Below are 14,669 nucleotides of genomic sequence, written 5' to 3'. Positions count from 1 at the left end.
GAGCCGAGAACTGTTTTTGAGCGAGTATTTACAGAAACCACTTTGCCTGGGAGAAGAGGCCTTGGTGGAGCAGGTGAAACCAAGCACCAGATGTGTTGCCGGTTTGAACAGATGGTGCAAAAATGCAAAAAAAGGTCAGGCGGTGCAGTGCCGGAGTTGCTGCTGCAGCACATTGATTGGGCTCTTTTTTAAGGAAGAAGACTGAATCCCTGACAATCATCCCCCCTCATGAACGCGGGATCAAAAGCTTAGAGGCCTTAATTACTAACAGTGGGAAGCTATTTGATATATACCTCATGAATTGACAGCTATAATGATGCTTTTGGCGAATATTGCGTTCTCTGACTTAACTGCAGAGTATATTCATTTTAAATCCTGCAACCAAAGTAAAAAACCATCGGAAAAAGTCTCTCAACTTCTCCCCTATTTGAAATAATTCACTTACAGAAGTTCACTCATATTCCCGCTCATTTCGGTTTACCGAACCGCACGCCGCCTTCCGCAGGTCGGCCGCTGTCACACAATCCTGCCAGAGACTGTATCTATCAATTAGCAAACTGTGCTTACAAATGCTCCTCTGACACACCGTACATCTGGGATTGCTAATTAAGATGACGTGTTACATAATTAATGTCGCTCTGCTAATTAGCGCTCACTTAGTGCCTCGGCTTTTCGAGATGCGAAAATCAGCGCTAAACTAGTGCTAATGCAATTCCACACCGCGCCGGTGCAGAGCAAGAGATCTGAGCGAGAGATGTGCAGAATCAACATTAAGAATTTCTAGAAAAAAAAACACTTAAATATCTGTAATTTAGAAAAAAATCCAATAGTGGTTTAAGTGACTTTAAGCACCAACACTTGAGTTTTACTGACTTAAGATTCATGGTTCCCCTCAAGGCCACGGGCACACGCGGTACATCTGCAGCCCCTATCTCTGACAGTTTGCAGAAACGCCCCATCAAGGACACTTCAGCCACGTGTCAATCTGCCGATTCCGCTGGAGAGATAAGACGGTGGGAAGGGACGGCGGACGGGACTCTTGCATAATTTATAGTGAGCAAAAATCAATTTTCCGGCATAAATTACTTTCCGGTGTTAATTAGTTGCAGATTGGGCTTTTTACAAAAGGTGCATTCTAAATCACTTCGGGGAGAGATTCACTGCACCGAGACGAGTCTGAATTGTTCTGCTGGCGGTCATTTTTAACACGGTGCATGTGCAGGAAAATTAAGCTTGTTTCTTTATTTGTAATTCGATTGAAATGGTCTGAATGAATACAGAATTTAAATAAAGGGATATTAATATTGTCAGTTCTATTGCTATGGGAAAGTACAGCTCTTTCACACACACCCATAATGCTGCACACACACACACACACACACACACACACACACACACACACACGGCAACACACAAACCACCCTCGGTCAGGGAGATTGCTTACCAGCGCTTAGTTCAGTGGCGATGCCCAGTTGGGCCTTGATGTAATGGAAATTGATTGCACCACTCCCAGGCTACACTGTCATGACAAGTTATTTTAATGGCACTAAAGCGGGCTTATGGTGAAGTTTAAATGGAGGAGGGCGGGGGCAATACAGTGACTCGGGGCGTATTTGCAGCATTGCAAGGCTTTTTATTTATTTATGAGATGGCACAAGGTTTCTCAAGAAAAAAAAAAAAAAGATATAAACATGGCGAGTTTGAGGAAATTGAGATTGAGGAGGAAAAAAATATGGGGCCGGATGCGTGATGGGGGTGAGGGTTCAGAGCCATTTCCCTTCCAGCTCAAGAGTCATCACCCCAGAAGTGGTCGTGTTGGTGGAAGTGAGCCGCAAAAATATGATTAAAGAATGATTCATGCTGTTCGCCGGACATTTAGGTGTCAGCTCTATGAAGGTTCAGTGTAGTACACACAAGCCATACACTGCATCATCCCATTCATCCCAGGAGCAACGTGTCAAGCAGGGCAGACGGAAACTTTCAGCGGGAGATGGGATCTGTTGTTTATTGGTCTCGCTGAGGTAATGGTCGCAACGCGGGGGCTGCGACAGAGGGAAACGCTCCAGCATCTCTCTGTGCATCTGGTTTTTTGTTCTTTTTCTCCATCTTGATTTGGAAAGAAATACAGTATTTAAGACAAAAAAGGATGGAGCTCGTTGCTGCCATTTCTTCAGTGATGTGTGAGGTTATTTCCTGTCAACATGTTGGTTTCGTTGGTTACAACCGCCAAGGAGATTATCTTTTCTCCAAGGGTTGATATTTCAATAGCAGGATTATACAAAACCTACTCCACCGAATTCCATGAAATTTAGTGGAGGTGGAGTTCGGTGTGTGGCATGACCCGAGGAATAACCCGATCTTTGACATTCTACCAATTTCCCAGGGAGTGATTTATGTTGATAGAAAAGTTGCTGATTCAGTATCTATAGCTGATTTCGGACCAGAGATTCTCTGGAGGGTTTTAATGGGAGAACGCTAATGTCCGTGTGAGAGCCTCCGGACTCTCTGCAGACTTTCTTCTGGCCAATCCCCTCGTAAACTCTGGATAATGTCTGAATGAGCATTCGTGAGAGAACACACAAGAGATCCCCGCAGAATTTACCGTGAGCAAGTGGGTGTGTCAAAGCGATACTGATACAAAAGTACTAAAAAATAATCTCTTGATGAATTATGACATCACGTCCTGCTTCTGCCTGCATGCGATTTGTTGCAGAACGAAATAAAAATCTGAATGTATTGAATTTAAACGTGGTTTCATAAGGGGACTGATGGGCGTCATTCTGGTTTCTCCTCTTCTCACTCTGTTTAGTTGCTGTATATTAAACAGAGAGATTTATGTCATAAGCCGAAGACATACAGGACTTAGTGATGGCTACTTAAGTGGCTCATGACACCATCAGTTCCTCATTTATATTAAAGTTTAATGACATTTTGAGCCTGGTAGCGTTTCAGATTGGATGGTCTATGTAATAAATTACTGTGGCTCATGCCTGAGCACTTGAGCACTAATGTGTTTCCCTCATGTTTTCTATCCATGCCAATTAAAACTCACCGTGTCCGGCCAAATCAAAAGGTATGCGCACTCCCCGACAGCGAAAGCAGCCAATTAAAATCTCGCCCCTGTGCTGATAGAGCCGTCACCGCCTACCACGCGTTGTCGTTACCACATATGTGGGCTGGAGCAAATCCGAGGGTGACGTATTGATCGTAACAGTGAAAACTGATCCTGTGCTGTGGCTGGAAGGAGAGAGGCCGCCATGTTCAGCGCCGACGAAGGCATCAGGTCGGGTCTCAGAGCATAATCACAAACACGCACACCCCTCCGCTGTGCTGATTGCTCGTGTCGATGTCGCCCTGCACTGTGCGCAGTAGTACGCCTCATCGCACAAGTCGGCGGAGCCAAGACCCCACTCCACACACACTGCTCTGTCATCTGGACGAGTCCGGAAATTAACTTTGATGTGGAGAGTCTGTGGGCGAGTGGCTCAGATCCTCAAGGGGGGGGGGGTGACTGGTCAGCTGCGTCTGTAGGCGAAATGTGTTTGCCACATGCAGAGATATGAAAGTGAGCATGAGCGGAGCCAAGTGTGTGTGTGTGTGTGTGTGTGTGTGTGAGAGAGAGAGAGAGTGAGTATGCTTAGTTCATATTCAGCTCACATGGGGCTCACAGAACTAGATTTAATACATCTCAGTCCTCCCTATGACAGATCTGGAGCATGTCTTAATTAGATTGTAATTTCAATGAACTATCTCTTACAATACATACAGGGGCAGACCCGTCATTAGCACTAAGTGCCCCCCCTCCGTGACATCAGACTTTGATTCCTCTGCCGACTTGTGTTGCTGTGTGTGTTGCATGCACTCACGTTGCACACACATGATGCACATGTACACAATGGACACATTGGACATGACGACAGCTGACAAACTGGAATGAGCCACCGTCACGTCCCTAACCTTTCATGCTCAAATTATACAATAGATGGTTTTCCAGCGCTAGTTTTTCAAATCCACGATTATTTTTTTTCCATATTAACAATGGAATCGTCTCATATGAATGTTCTGTATCTGTGCACATTGGAGAACAAACCGAAGCTAAAAGAAAAGCAACTAAAGGTGTTGACATGCATCAGGTGAACACAAACTCCCACTGAATCATGATGTTGCTCAGTCACTGCTGGATGTTTAAAAAGCCAATTATTTGCTAACCTGTTTTCCATAAGAGCTATAAGCAGCTTTAATGTCTGTGTTAAATAAGTTCAGGCAGGTTTTGTTTGTTTCACTGTGGTGTTTTATTTTCTCTTAAGTGCTTTTCCAGCCATAGCTTTCTGTTGCATATGCATTGGTTTATTCATTCATCACAATTATACCTTGTGTGTCAAATGTTACAACATAAAAAGTAACACAAAATTACAGAAGAGGAACATTTTATATAATAAAGAAAATATATAAACAGATATAAACACAATATATGACTACAGATTATAAACCCTGATATTTATTACTAGATAAGTTGGGTACAGGGAAATATTCTTTAGATTAAAAAAACAAGATGGAAACCAAACAAATAAATCAAGGAAAAAGGGTGAAATCTATGATGATCTTACAATGAGAAAATATCTTTTGAGATTTTCTCTCTGGGAAAAGTCTTTATATAAAAGAAATGTCACAAAAACAAGAGCAGATATTATTATTATGAGTAAAACATGTATTTTCTTGTCCCCCTAACGTAAATGCTCTGTACTAATTACCCTGCAGGGGTTGCTGTATAAATCTCCTGGGCAACCTGCTTGCATGTGCTGGTATGCTTTCATCTTAAGAGGCCAAATATAGACAGGGAAATATTTAAAATAATATTCATATGATTACCATTCTGCTGATACATATGGATAATCCCCCAGATATGTATGCTTTTACTTGCATTCTACTTTGTGGCATTATTAGTCTTGTTTCTAAAATCAGCCTGCACTGACAACGACATAATATGTATGTATATATTAGAACAATTTCTGTAGTACATCATCTCCTCTGCTGCTTTTTAAATCCTCTGTACTACTGTTCTCCACCACGGCTCTGTAATCCAAACATAAAATGTGACTTTGACTTTGACCTTTATGACTTGAAGCAGCCATTTCACATTTTACTGTCTGATATTGTGAAGTCTGTAAGTACTGCGGAGCTATCAAACAAATCGTTTTTTTTAATTGGAAATTTAAAGGAAGGGAGAAAAAAAGAAAAAAACTCTGCGTCCTTCATTTTTCGCATGAAATGCTGCGTCAGATTATCACAGCTCGACAAGGATCTTATTCAGAGAAACATTTCAGACCGTGTTTCCAAGTGAGGAGGACGGTGCGCGGGAGGTTTTTGTCAAATGTCTTTCCGTCCTTAATGATTTTTTCTTCTAATCTTGAGAACTAAATGGAACAAAAGTGCAGATATTTCCCAGTCATCCACTGGTCTGACTGCACATCTTGCTGGAATGACAATGTAGAATTGTGAATAAAAGATATCAGGGAAAAGGCTGCCTTGTAATGAGTTACCCTCTCATTTTGCAGGAGCCGTGTCTCACTTTCCAGAGGCTTAAATCTTGCATGAATGTCTCTCCCTCTTCCCATCGTCTATGTATAGCACATCTCCCCAGGATCATCCTTGTTTATGGAAGGAGCCGGCTGCTCTACCGTTCTGCACACTCAGTGATTTTACATTGCCAGCTTAAATTAAGTGTGTTTTAATGCCTTTGTGACACAGCTCTGATCTTTTCACCGAGCATTAAAAAGCTTTTTTCTTTGCAACAATATCAAAGTCAGAAACAAAGGACGAGGTTGAGGGAGTACAGTGTATGTACAGTGGGGTTCGATGTCAGGCTCAGGCTTTTAGACCCCGCTGTAAACCCACCAGTACAGTACAGTTCCCAATGGGACAACCGATTCAGGGGGTGTTAGCACAAACCAGTGATGTAGGGCACCACAATGGCAAATCTACCCCTGCTGGCACCGGCCACTAACCACTGACCTGTTTAAACAGCTGGAACGCTTGGCACTGCCGGCCTCCGGAGATTTGCGGGGCCAGTGGCACAGGGGGTTGAGAGGAAGGAAGAGGAGGGGGGGGAGGCAGTGCGAGAAAGGGAGAAGGAAAGGGGAATGGGAGGCATGGTGCACAAACTGGATTCACAGCTTGGCGATAGGAGGGGGCACTGTGCAGAAATGGCACCAATCAGGAATTAAACAGGCCGCTGGCAACACGCTGAGAAGGCGGGAATAGAGTTCAAGTCAAATAGACATGTTTTTTTCACAGGGGGCTGGCCGGTTTATTCGGTCACTGAATGGGAGACCAGGGCTGTTAATACACAGATTGCTCAGAAGCCTCGCAGTTTTCTTTTCCTTCCTGTTTTTCCTGTGTGTGTGTGTGTGCGTGTGTGTGTGTGTGTGTTTTTGAGGAGTGGATGTTGTGGGTTTGTGGGCACGGGAGGTTACTGACTCACACGAGGAGCACTGGCAGGAGGTGGAGAGAAGCAAGTGGGCTGGAGGTGAAGGGGATGTTTGATAGATCTGGAGTAAAGGCTGCATTTGTAATGCACGTGTTGCACGCTTGCATTATTCAAGTCACATTCGATCGCACACAGCTCTTTGCACTCACAGAATCCCACAATGCATTTTTAGTAATACAGAAAGAGATATGTATGATGCTAGGTGTGTATGCTTATGTGTATGGAATCCACATGTTTTTTTTTTGTTTCCCTATAGGGACATCAAAGTATTTCTTATCTTAGCAGGAGAAGAGCTTGTACTGTCAGATGAGTGGGTTTGTATTTTGTGGAAATGGAGATGAAACAGTTTCATACAACCAGATCTTTTTCTAGTGCAGCAAAAGCTGTTTGTTTCCTCGTGCACTAAAGTATTTTAATGTCAGGGTTTGTGTCGGTTGGAGTCGAAAGCGCAAAGGCATCTTTATCCAGCCCGCATTTCACACAACAATCACACCACTGCAGAAATACTAGTTTCCTATTCTCTCTGCAGCCTCAGTACCACAGTGGATACAGGAGAAAACTAAAGGCTTCATGTAAGTGAATGTTCAATGCCTATTGTTGGAGATGTTCAAGTCTGAACCTGCAACTGCTCCCACCACCCTTCATTCACAGATCCACAAAGACATTAATTGTACACATTTGTTTCAGCCGTACAGAACAAAATGCTGCAGACTTCTCAAACCCCACTACATAAAAAAACAAAACACCGTTGACAGTAGAGTATCTGCGGTTGCATTTTTTTCCTTTAACTCGATGCATGTTCTCTCTATGTCTGCATGGACATAAACAAACACACGCAGAATTGGTTTAGATTAACTGAAGAAATCTCGTCCGATGTCTGTGGAAAAGGCTGCAGCTCCCCCCCGCAACCCTCAAGGGAGAGCATATCTAAAAAGGGGACCTAAGGACAGTCCAACCTGGCTTGAAACAGATCCAAGGGTAATTAGACCCAATTGGAAAAAAAAATAGCCAACCTGAATACTCAAGAGAGAACGCTAACACCGGCTGCAGAGCTATATGTCACGAATAACAAGCAGCTGTGCTCGAAATACACCGTGCAAGTAATCATTTATTCACACTTTGTCAGCCTGGATCTATCCCAACGCCACAGCACGAGTTTACCGAGGCCGATGTTTTTTTCCCACCCAGTCTGAATCATATCTTGGTGACTGGGAACCAAGTGTACTCTGCACCACGATGATAACCCCCCCCCACCCCACACACACACACACACACACACACACACACACACACACACACACACACACACACACACACACACACACACACACACACACCTCCTCCAGTGACTGTACTTCCCCCCTCCACCCTGGCTTGGACTGCCACACACCCTCCTCCAGCCGCTGGACATTTGCACTAGACTGTTATTTTTTTACTACTGTATTATCCCACCTATAGTGTATTCATATTTATCTATTTTTATTTATCTATTTATATACTTATCTTGCTCATATTCATCGTAATTATATCATACCATACCTTTTAACTTACTCTGTATATAATATTACTACTACCTCATTCACTTCATTTCTCATTTTTATCTCACTTACTACCACCACTTATACTTACACCTGCACTTTATATACACTTATCATATCTACACTACCTACTTCTATTGCTGCTAGTCTTGTATCAATACTGTTCATATTCCATATCTATTTCTTACTGTAAATATCTTATTTATTTACATATTCCAGTTTACATATGCACATACTCTGCACTTTTACTGCTTTTTTTTGCACTTCTGGTTAGATGCTAAACTGCATTTCGTTGTCTCAGTATATGTACTCTGTGCAATGACAATAAAGTTGAATCTAATCTAATCTACTCATAGAGATGTCTGTTGAAAATCGAAACTCGCCGTGCTCAGGGTTACCGTGATTGTGATGTCACTCGATCAAAATCGCGCGCCAGCGGGGGTAACGGTGTCATTTCGAAAAACTTGCAATGATGATGCAAGACAATGTCAGCCAGAGTTCATTTGTTGGTCGTCAGCCAGAGGACTGTACGGGGGGTTCAGATGTGTGTGTTTGAACGGGAGAGAGGGAATAGGAGTGTGTGTCCACTGCATAGATCGAAATAAATCTGTCATCTTTATAAGTCATATTTCACAAGGATGTTAGAATTATTATTAAGCGACACAGTTATCAGCTTCTTATTTGAAAACTGAACAATGAGGGTCACTCTGTGCCAGTCACCTGTTTATGGATGTGCTTCAGCCCAGTGGTTTAATCATGTTTTCCAGAGGTGTGTTTGGAGGCGGCTGTGATTAATAATGCAGATGCACATGCCAAAGCATATTTATATAAAAAAAAAAAATGTATATATATATTTACATTTCAGACACCACCAATCAATCCTCACGTGTGTTAAAGTCAAACGCCAATATTTGATTAACCCTGTTTTTTTTTTTTAAAAGCAGCATTGAGAGAGAACCATATTTATTCATGTCGCCATCCTGTTTTATTACAGATACGCCTGTTATGCAATAATCCTTACGTGCATCTTGTGGCTACTGCATCACTATCATGCTCAACATGCCCTGAAGTACAGTATAGATTTCATACAGCCACTTACATACAAGGGTTGGCTACATAGCTGCAACCGACGTGTAAACTATGCTGAGAGGACTGTTGGACCATGAAAGGCTTAAATTTGTAAGGGTTGAAAACAACTGGGATCTGGTTTGCTTCTTGGATTGCACAGTTTCCTGTAAATGTTTCAAAAATAATTGGTTTTGTTGAAGGCTGAGACCAACTCGCAGCTCAGGTCCTTTCTCTTTGGGCAACATGTTCCTCCTTTATTAATGATGACAAGCCAATTACCTGTCATACTGTGAATCTGGTGCAGGGTCACTAGGGTTTGACAGTGTGGGACAATACCTCCCCAGGCCTAATTTCTCCTTAATGAAAGCAATTCTTTTGCCACTAAGCGTAAGTAACATGAACCGAGACACCTGCCTGATTGGATTTCAATGCAGCGACGTCATGCCGATCCCTGCTCACTACAAGTTTTGTCCGGTGCAATGTTAGTATGACCGTTACAATAATAAAAATGATGGTCAAAGGAAAATAAGAATAAACATTCATTTCAAATGAGCAGTTGTAAAATGTTCCAGTCATTTAAATATTTACCAAGGTTTCTGATTTAGAGAAACTGCATCTGAAGGCTTTAACCGTAGACTGTGCATAAAGATGGACTACGCCTCTCCACTTCCTCCCATCATCGCTGCTTTAATGAACAGAAGCAATTAAAGATGGTGACCAGTTAAACATTTCCATTTTTGATTTGTTTTATATTGGTTTGAATGTACGACTACACTAAAAACCTTCCTGAAGCACAATGCCTTTAAGAACCTCTGGGTTACGGGGATCCTCTGTACATCGTCTAAGTAACATGAACTTTCTGCAGCAAAGAACAAGAACAAGAAGAACAAAGAACTGGTCCGCAGTGACGCTGAGATCTGCAAGATGAGTGAGCTGCCAAGCTAAACAAAGATATTCTAATTTGTCCCTGTGCGAAGCGCACAGCAACACTAAAAGAAATCATTTTTGAGCTGGAGGAAGCAACTTGTAAAATCTTAATTAAAAGATTGTATCAGACATGGCTTTGCTTATGGAAAATAGGGAAATAATGGAGTTAAAAGACAAGTTTTTACAGACGGAGCAGAGAAATAATTCACTGTGCTGCAGGAGCTGCAATGAGAGAGAACTTATTTGCCGCAGGGAGAGAATTGGCATTTTTAATATCCACAGCGCTGAAATCTCAATATAGTTACTGTGTGGCTGCAGATTGTCATTTGGCATAAGATCCTTCATTTTCTATATTTCCCTCCGCTGTTTGTCTCTTTTTAGTCCTCATTATGGAAAAAAACAAAGTGTAATTAAAGCAATCATGATTAATCACAGCACACAGCCTCGGTTTACACATCTGCCTAATTGCAACTTTCTCTCACTTCATTTCCAGTTTTTAAGAAAGCAGAACTCACTGTTTCTTCTCTCCTTCCAGGCAGGCGTTGCCATTCCAAACCTTTTTCTTTTAATTCAAATTTATCGTGAATACCTTTAAAGCAAACAGCCCTTTTCTCAAACACTCCCAGTAAGTCCTTATATAGAACTGGAGACATCCATTTTGGAGACTAACGTTGCCAAAGCAGGAAGTGTAGCGTTGCCAAAGGCAACCTGCCAAGCTGATTCCCACTTCGATATATACATAGTTATACCCCTATTGATTGCTCTGAATATATGAACTGGAAAGCAGACTGGGGTAAAAATGGGAGAATTTATGACAGCCAGTGAGTACTCAAGATTAATTCACCTTTAAATTACAGAGGTATTGCCTGTCGAGTCGTTAGATTTAAAGCTAAGACAAACAGCAAGCTTGCACGCTCAGAACACAGTATATGAAAGAAGGTTTTTAAATCAATAGTACATTTTTTTCATTTCTTCAACTCCTCCTCAACAATATTCATGCTCAATGGAAATTTTAGAGATCTCATTTCTTTATTTTCCTTGAATATTATAATCTGTCAATAGGATTTATCTGTCCACTTTCTGTCACATTCTGTCTTTTGTTAATTCAGTGGGTTTTCATGCTGCAGGAATGGCCTACATTTCCCCTGCAGAGGAAAAGAAGTCTTTGCAGAATGCTAACACGTTTAGTCGGCAGAGCACTCTGCATGTTAACAGTTTAATACTCCTCGGACACCTTTCTCCCGAATTCATCTTAGAAATGCTTCTAAACATGAGCTATTAAGCTCTTTAAAGGTGCAATCAGGAAAAAAGGATAGTTAGATGGCAGCATGTTTTTCCACTTCGTCACTCTGAGATAAAAATAAATTTTCCTGAGTGATGTAAATGTCTGTCTTTGGTCTGCCGCACTTTAACTTCCATCAGGACCAAACCTTTTCATCTGGAAATGCCGGATTTCATCGAAACAATCTTAATGATCCAAAAATGTTTGATAACAGCCTCCGTGCAGTTCCACAACTCACAGGCTGGCATTTATGCCTCATTTAAAAAAAGATACAAAAAACACCTTTTCACCATTGATGTCTGTAAAGGACAACACGTGGCAGTTGCATTTGTCATTGTTTCTATAACTTCACTGTAGTTTTACGGGGCACCTGGGTGGAGAACCAGGTGCTGATTTGTGTATTTCCTCTCCCCCACTGACCTGTCCTGTTTGGTTAGAGCTGCCAGGGGCTAAAGCCTCCCCACCACCACAAGGTACCAGCACAACGGGGAATAAAGTTCATTCAGAGATAACAACTATCTAGAGTTTATAGCTTAACACAGAACAGCTCAGCCTTCCCCTTTTGATACGTCCTTTTACGCAGTGTTATGTTGTGCTTTACAGACAGATACAGAACTAGGAATCGTCTTTTCTGTGTTAATGTCCATTTAGGTAGAAATCTGTCTAGATGCTGGGAAGGCGGCGCTCGATGATGCAAAATAAAAATTGTAAAAATGTAAGGAGTTGAAAGAACAGATATTTGTGAAGTACAAATACCTGAAAAATCTACTTGAGTACTGTCATAAAGTATTTGTCCAAACACCCCTTCTCCTCCACCACCATCTCCTTCTGCTCTGAATCATCATCCTCAACTCCTGCCCTCTGGGATATTTTAGCTTGTGCTTGAAACGGATCACCCTCTCCCTCCCTCCCTCCCTTCCTCCTCTCCCGCCTCCTCCCACCCTCCTCAATCGAACAACACGTTTCTGAGGCGTTTGGCTCCCGCCGCAGAGAAGGTGAGTAATGAGTACAGGCCTCCCTAATGAACAAGCCACTCTTTCCGAGCCCCGCATGTTAGTCGCACATGATCCACGTGTTGATAGCGTTGTTTGTTCCGCGGTGCAATTGTTTACAGTGGCTCCTGCTTCAAATCTCATTACAGCCGAAATCTCATATGTACCATATATGACCACTGTGGCTAATCATGCATTGTGTCGTTCACTGGAGAGTGAAGTCGCTGCAGCTATTCCCAACGCTGTTATATGATTTATGTGATTTCCACTGAATGTATTGTCCCTTCCTGTGAGCGCTCTCATATTCAATTGTTTTGATGGATCTTCTAAAACAACACCTTCGTCAATAAGGAAATATACCCTTATTATATTCTCTTCCTGCAGGGTTCCTATATTGGTATTTTCCAACAAGTATCCTTAGAGAGTGTTGCTGTGTCATTTCTTTAGGGTTCATTCTTTTCCAATAATATGTTTTCAGAGCTTTTAACGTTCAACGTTTTAGCTTGGGAAGACTCCCAGCGCACGTGGCTTGTTTTTAACAAGTAGCACCTCGAAAATATCAATTTTAACAAGAACACGGAGTTTCATCTATGTGGTGTGATTTGTGATTGTTGGTGCAAAAGAGTGTCTAGTGTTTTCAGTCACTAGAGTGTACAGAGGGGGGGGTTCCCAGTAATTCTATAGGTGAGCGAGGTCAGAGACCATTTGCCAGACATCAAGATAGTTGTGTTAATGAAATCCCAGTGGTGTGCAGAGGCTGTGGTGAGAGGATCTAGGTTTGCCAGCTAAGAACAAGAAAATGAGGCCACACTGGGAAAGGCTTCACCAAAATTGAGGACGACTGTATGTACAGTGGAAATGAAAACTATGTGTATTCATCCTGCATTGGTTACAGTCCTATGGTGGGAATGTTACAATGTTAAGAGACTTTTTTTCGAGTGCCACTTTGGGCCCATAAAAGCCTACAGCTTACCCATGATGCTGCAGACCACATCTGTGGCCTGAGTAAGTGGATACTTCCAGTGGTATAACCCGCCATGCCACAAAGCACTCATCATCACAGGGTGGCTCCAGGTACATGACAGTAAATTCAATTTACTCTAATAACCTGCGCAGTCTAAAGACCTCCAGCCAACAGAACATTTTGGCAGGAGAAGGACTGGAAGATTTGAGGGTGAGGAGGAATGGCAGGCAACAACAAATCCTCCAGCATTTGTTATGTACTGTACGAGTGCGTCCACTGCAGAGAGGTCATCAGAGTAATATTATTACGAGCCCCGGGGCAGGAGCAGTATTGTCAATGTCTCGAATGTAATCTCTCAAGAAACTTCAAAAACATCCCTGTGAATCAGTTATAGAACAAGAGATTTGAGAAAATCTGCTGCATTTAATTTATGAATTCACCACTTGGCCGCTCTACAAGATCAATGCGGCAGTTCAAATCAAATGTGCTTTTATCAAGACAGAGATGAATTCCCAGCCGGATACTTTGATTCAATGACAAATGGGCTAAAAAGCAAAGTCGTGTACAATTTCTGCAGGATTCCCACGTATTCACTCTGCTCTAGGGTGATGTCATGCATTGCCGGACTGCGTTGTGGTTCTGTTGTGTCGCAGTAGTTGAGCTACTACATTCTGAGTTCCACTATTGTTGTCGTCATGACGATTGCATCACGCACGCCGAGGACCGGCTGACCGTCATCCCACCTGTATGGGATTTTATCTATAGAAACCTGAAATGGGTAAATAACAGTTTATGAAGAAATTTAAATCCAGGTCTCTTATGTTTTATTTTTAGTCAAATATGTTATTTAGTGGTCAACTTCATCATCAGCAGTCACCCCAGCTCCGGCTCCATCTCACCCCAGCTTTCCTCGGGCAGAGTTTTCAGGGCAACAGCGGCACGGTCCTCCCTCCGCTGAAATAACAGTTATTTTGCCGGAAGTATAAAATATACAGTTCCTCCCACACAGCACCATCACAGGCACCAGCAGCATCATTGTTGAAGACTGAGCTTGTTGTGTATAATCTGACTGGTCTGCACATTTTGTGCATTCCGTGCTGTTGGTGAAGTCCGTCTGCTGAGGGAAATGTACACATTCTATTGTGTGGTAATGAAAGCCCGTTTCCTTCAGCCGAGTCACATTAACAATTTACAATGCCATTTTTCCAGGCTATTGACCTGTTTAACTCCGCCATGAATAAGAAAAGTGCACAATAAAACCCTGTAAGTACTTGATGACTGGGTCTGTATACCTTCGAAAAACAGCACAATATGTACCGAGTGCAGTAACTTTGGGTGACTACTAGTTTTTTATTCCTGTAGTTAACTTGAGTATTATCCTCTGATTGTGAGTGTTTTCATAGTAATTTAA

The 14,669-nt window shown here is 42.3% G+C and overlaps 1 protein-coding gene across 3 annotated transcripts in view; it reads left to right on the top strand.

Annotated features, from left to right (window-relative positions):
• LOC118103598 (interleukin-1 receptor accessory protein-like 1) overlaps positions 1–14,669 on the top strand; it is a 260,882-nt gene that overhangs the window by 154,404 nt on the left and 91,809 nt on the right. The window lies entirely within an intron of this gene.

The sequence above is a fragment of the Hippoglossus stenolepis genome, chromosome 24 (genome assembly GCF_022539355.2).
Source record: "Hippoglossus stenolepis isolate QCI-W04-F060 chromosome 24, HSTE1.2, whole genome shotgun sequence".
Taxonomy (NCBI): domain Eukaryota; kingdom Metazoa; phylum Chordata; class Actinopteri; order Pleuronectiformes; family Pleuronectidae; genus Hippoglossus; species Hippoglossus stenolepis.
Note: the sequence above shows the minus strand (reverse complement) of the source record. Positions and strands in the feature narration are given on the sequence as shown.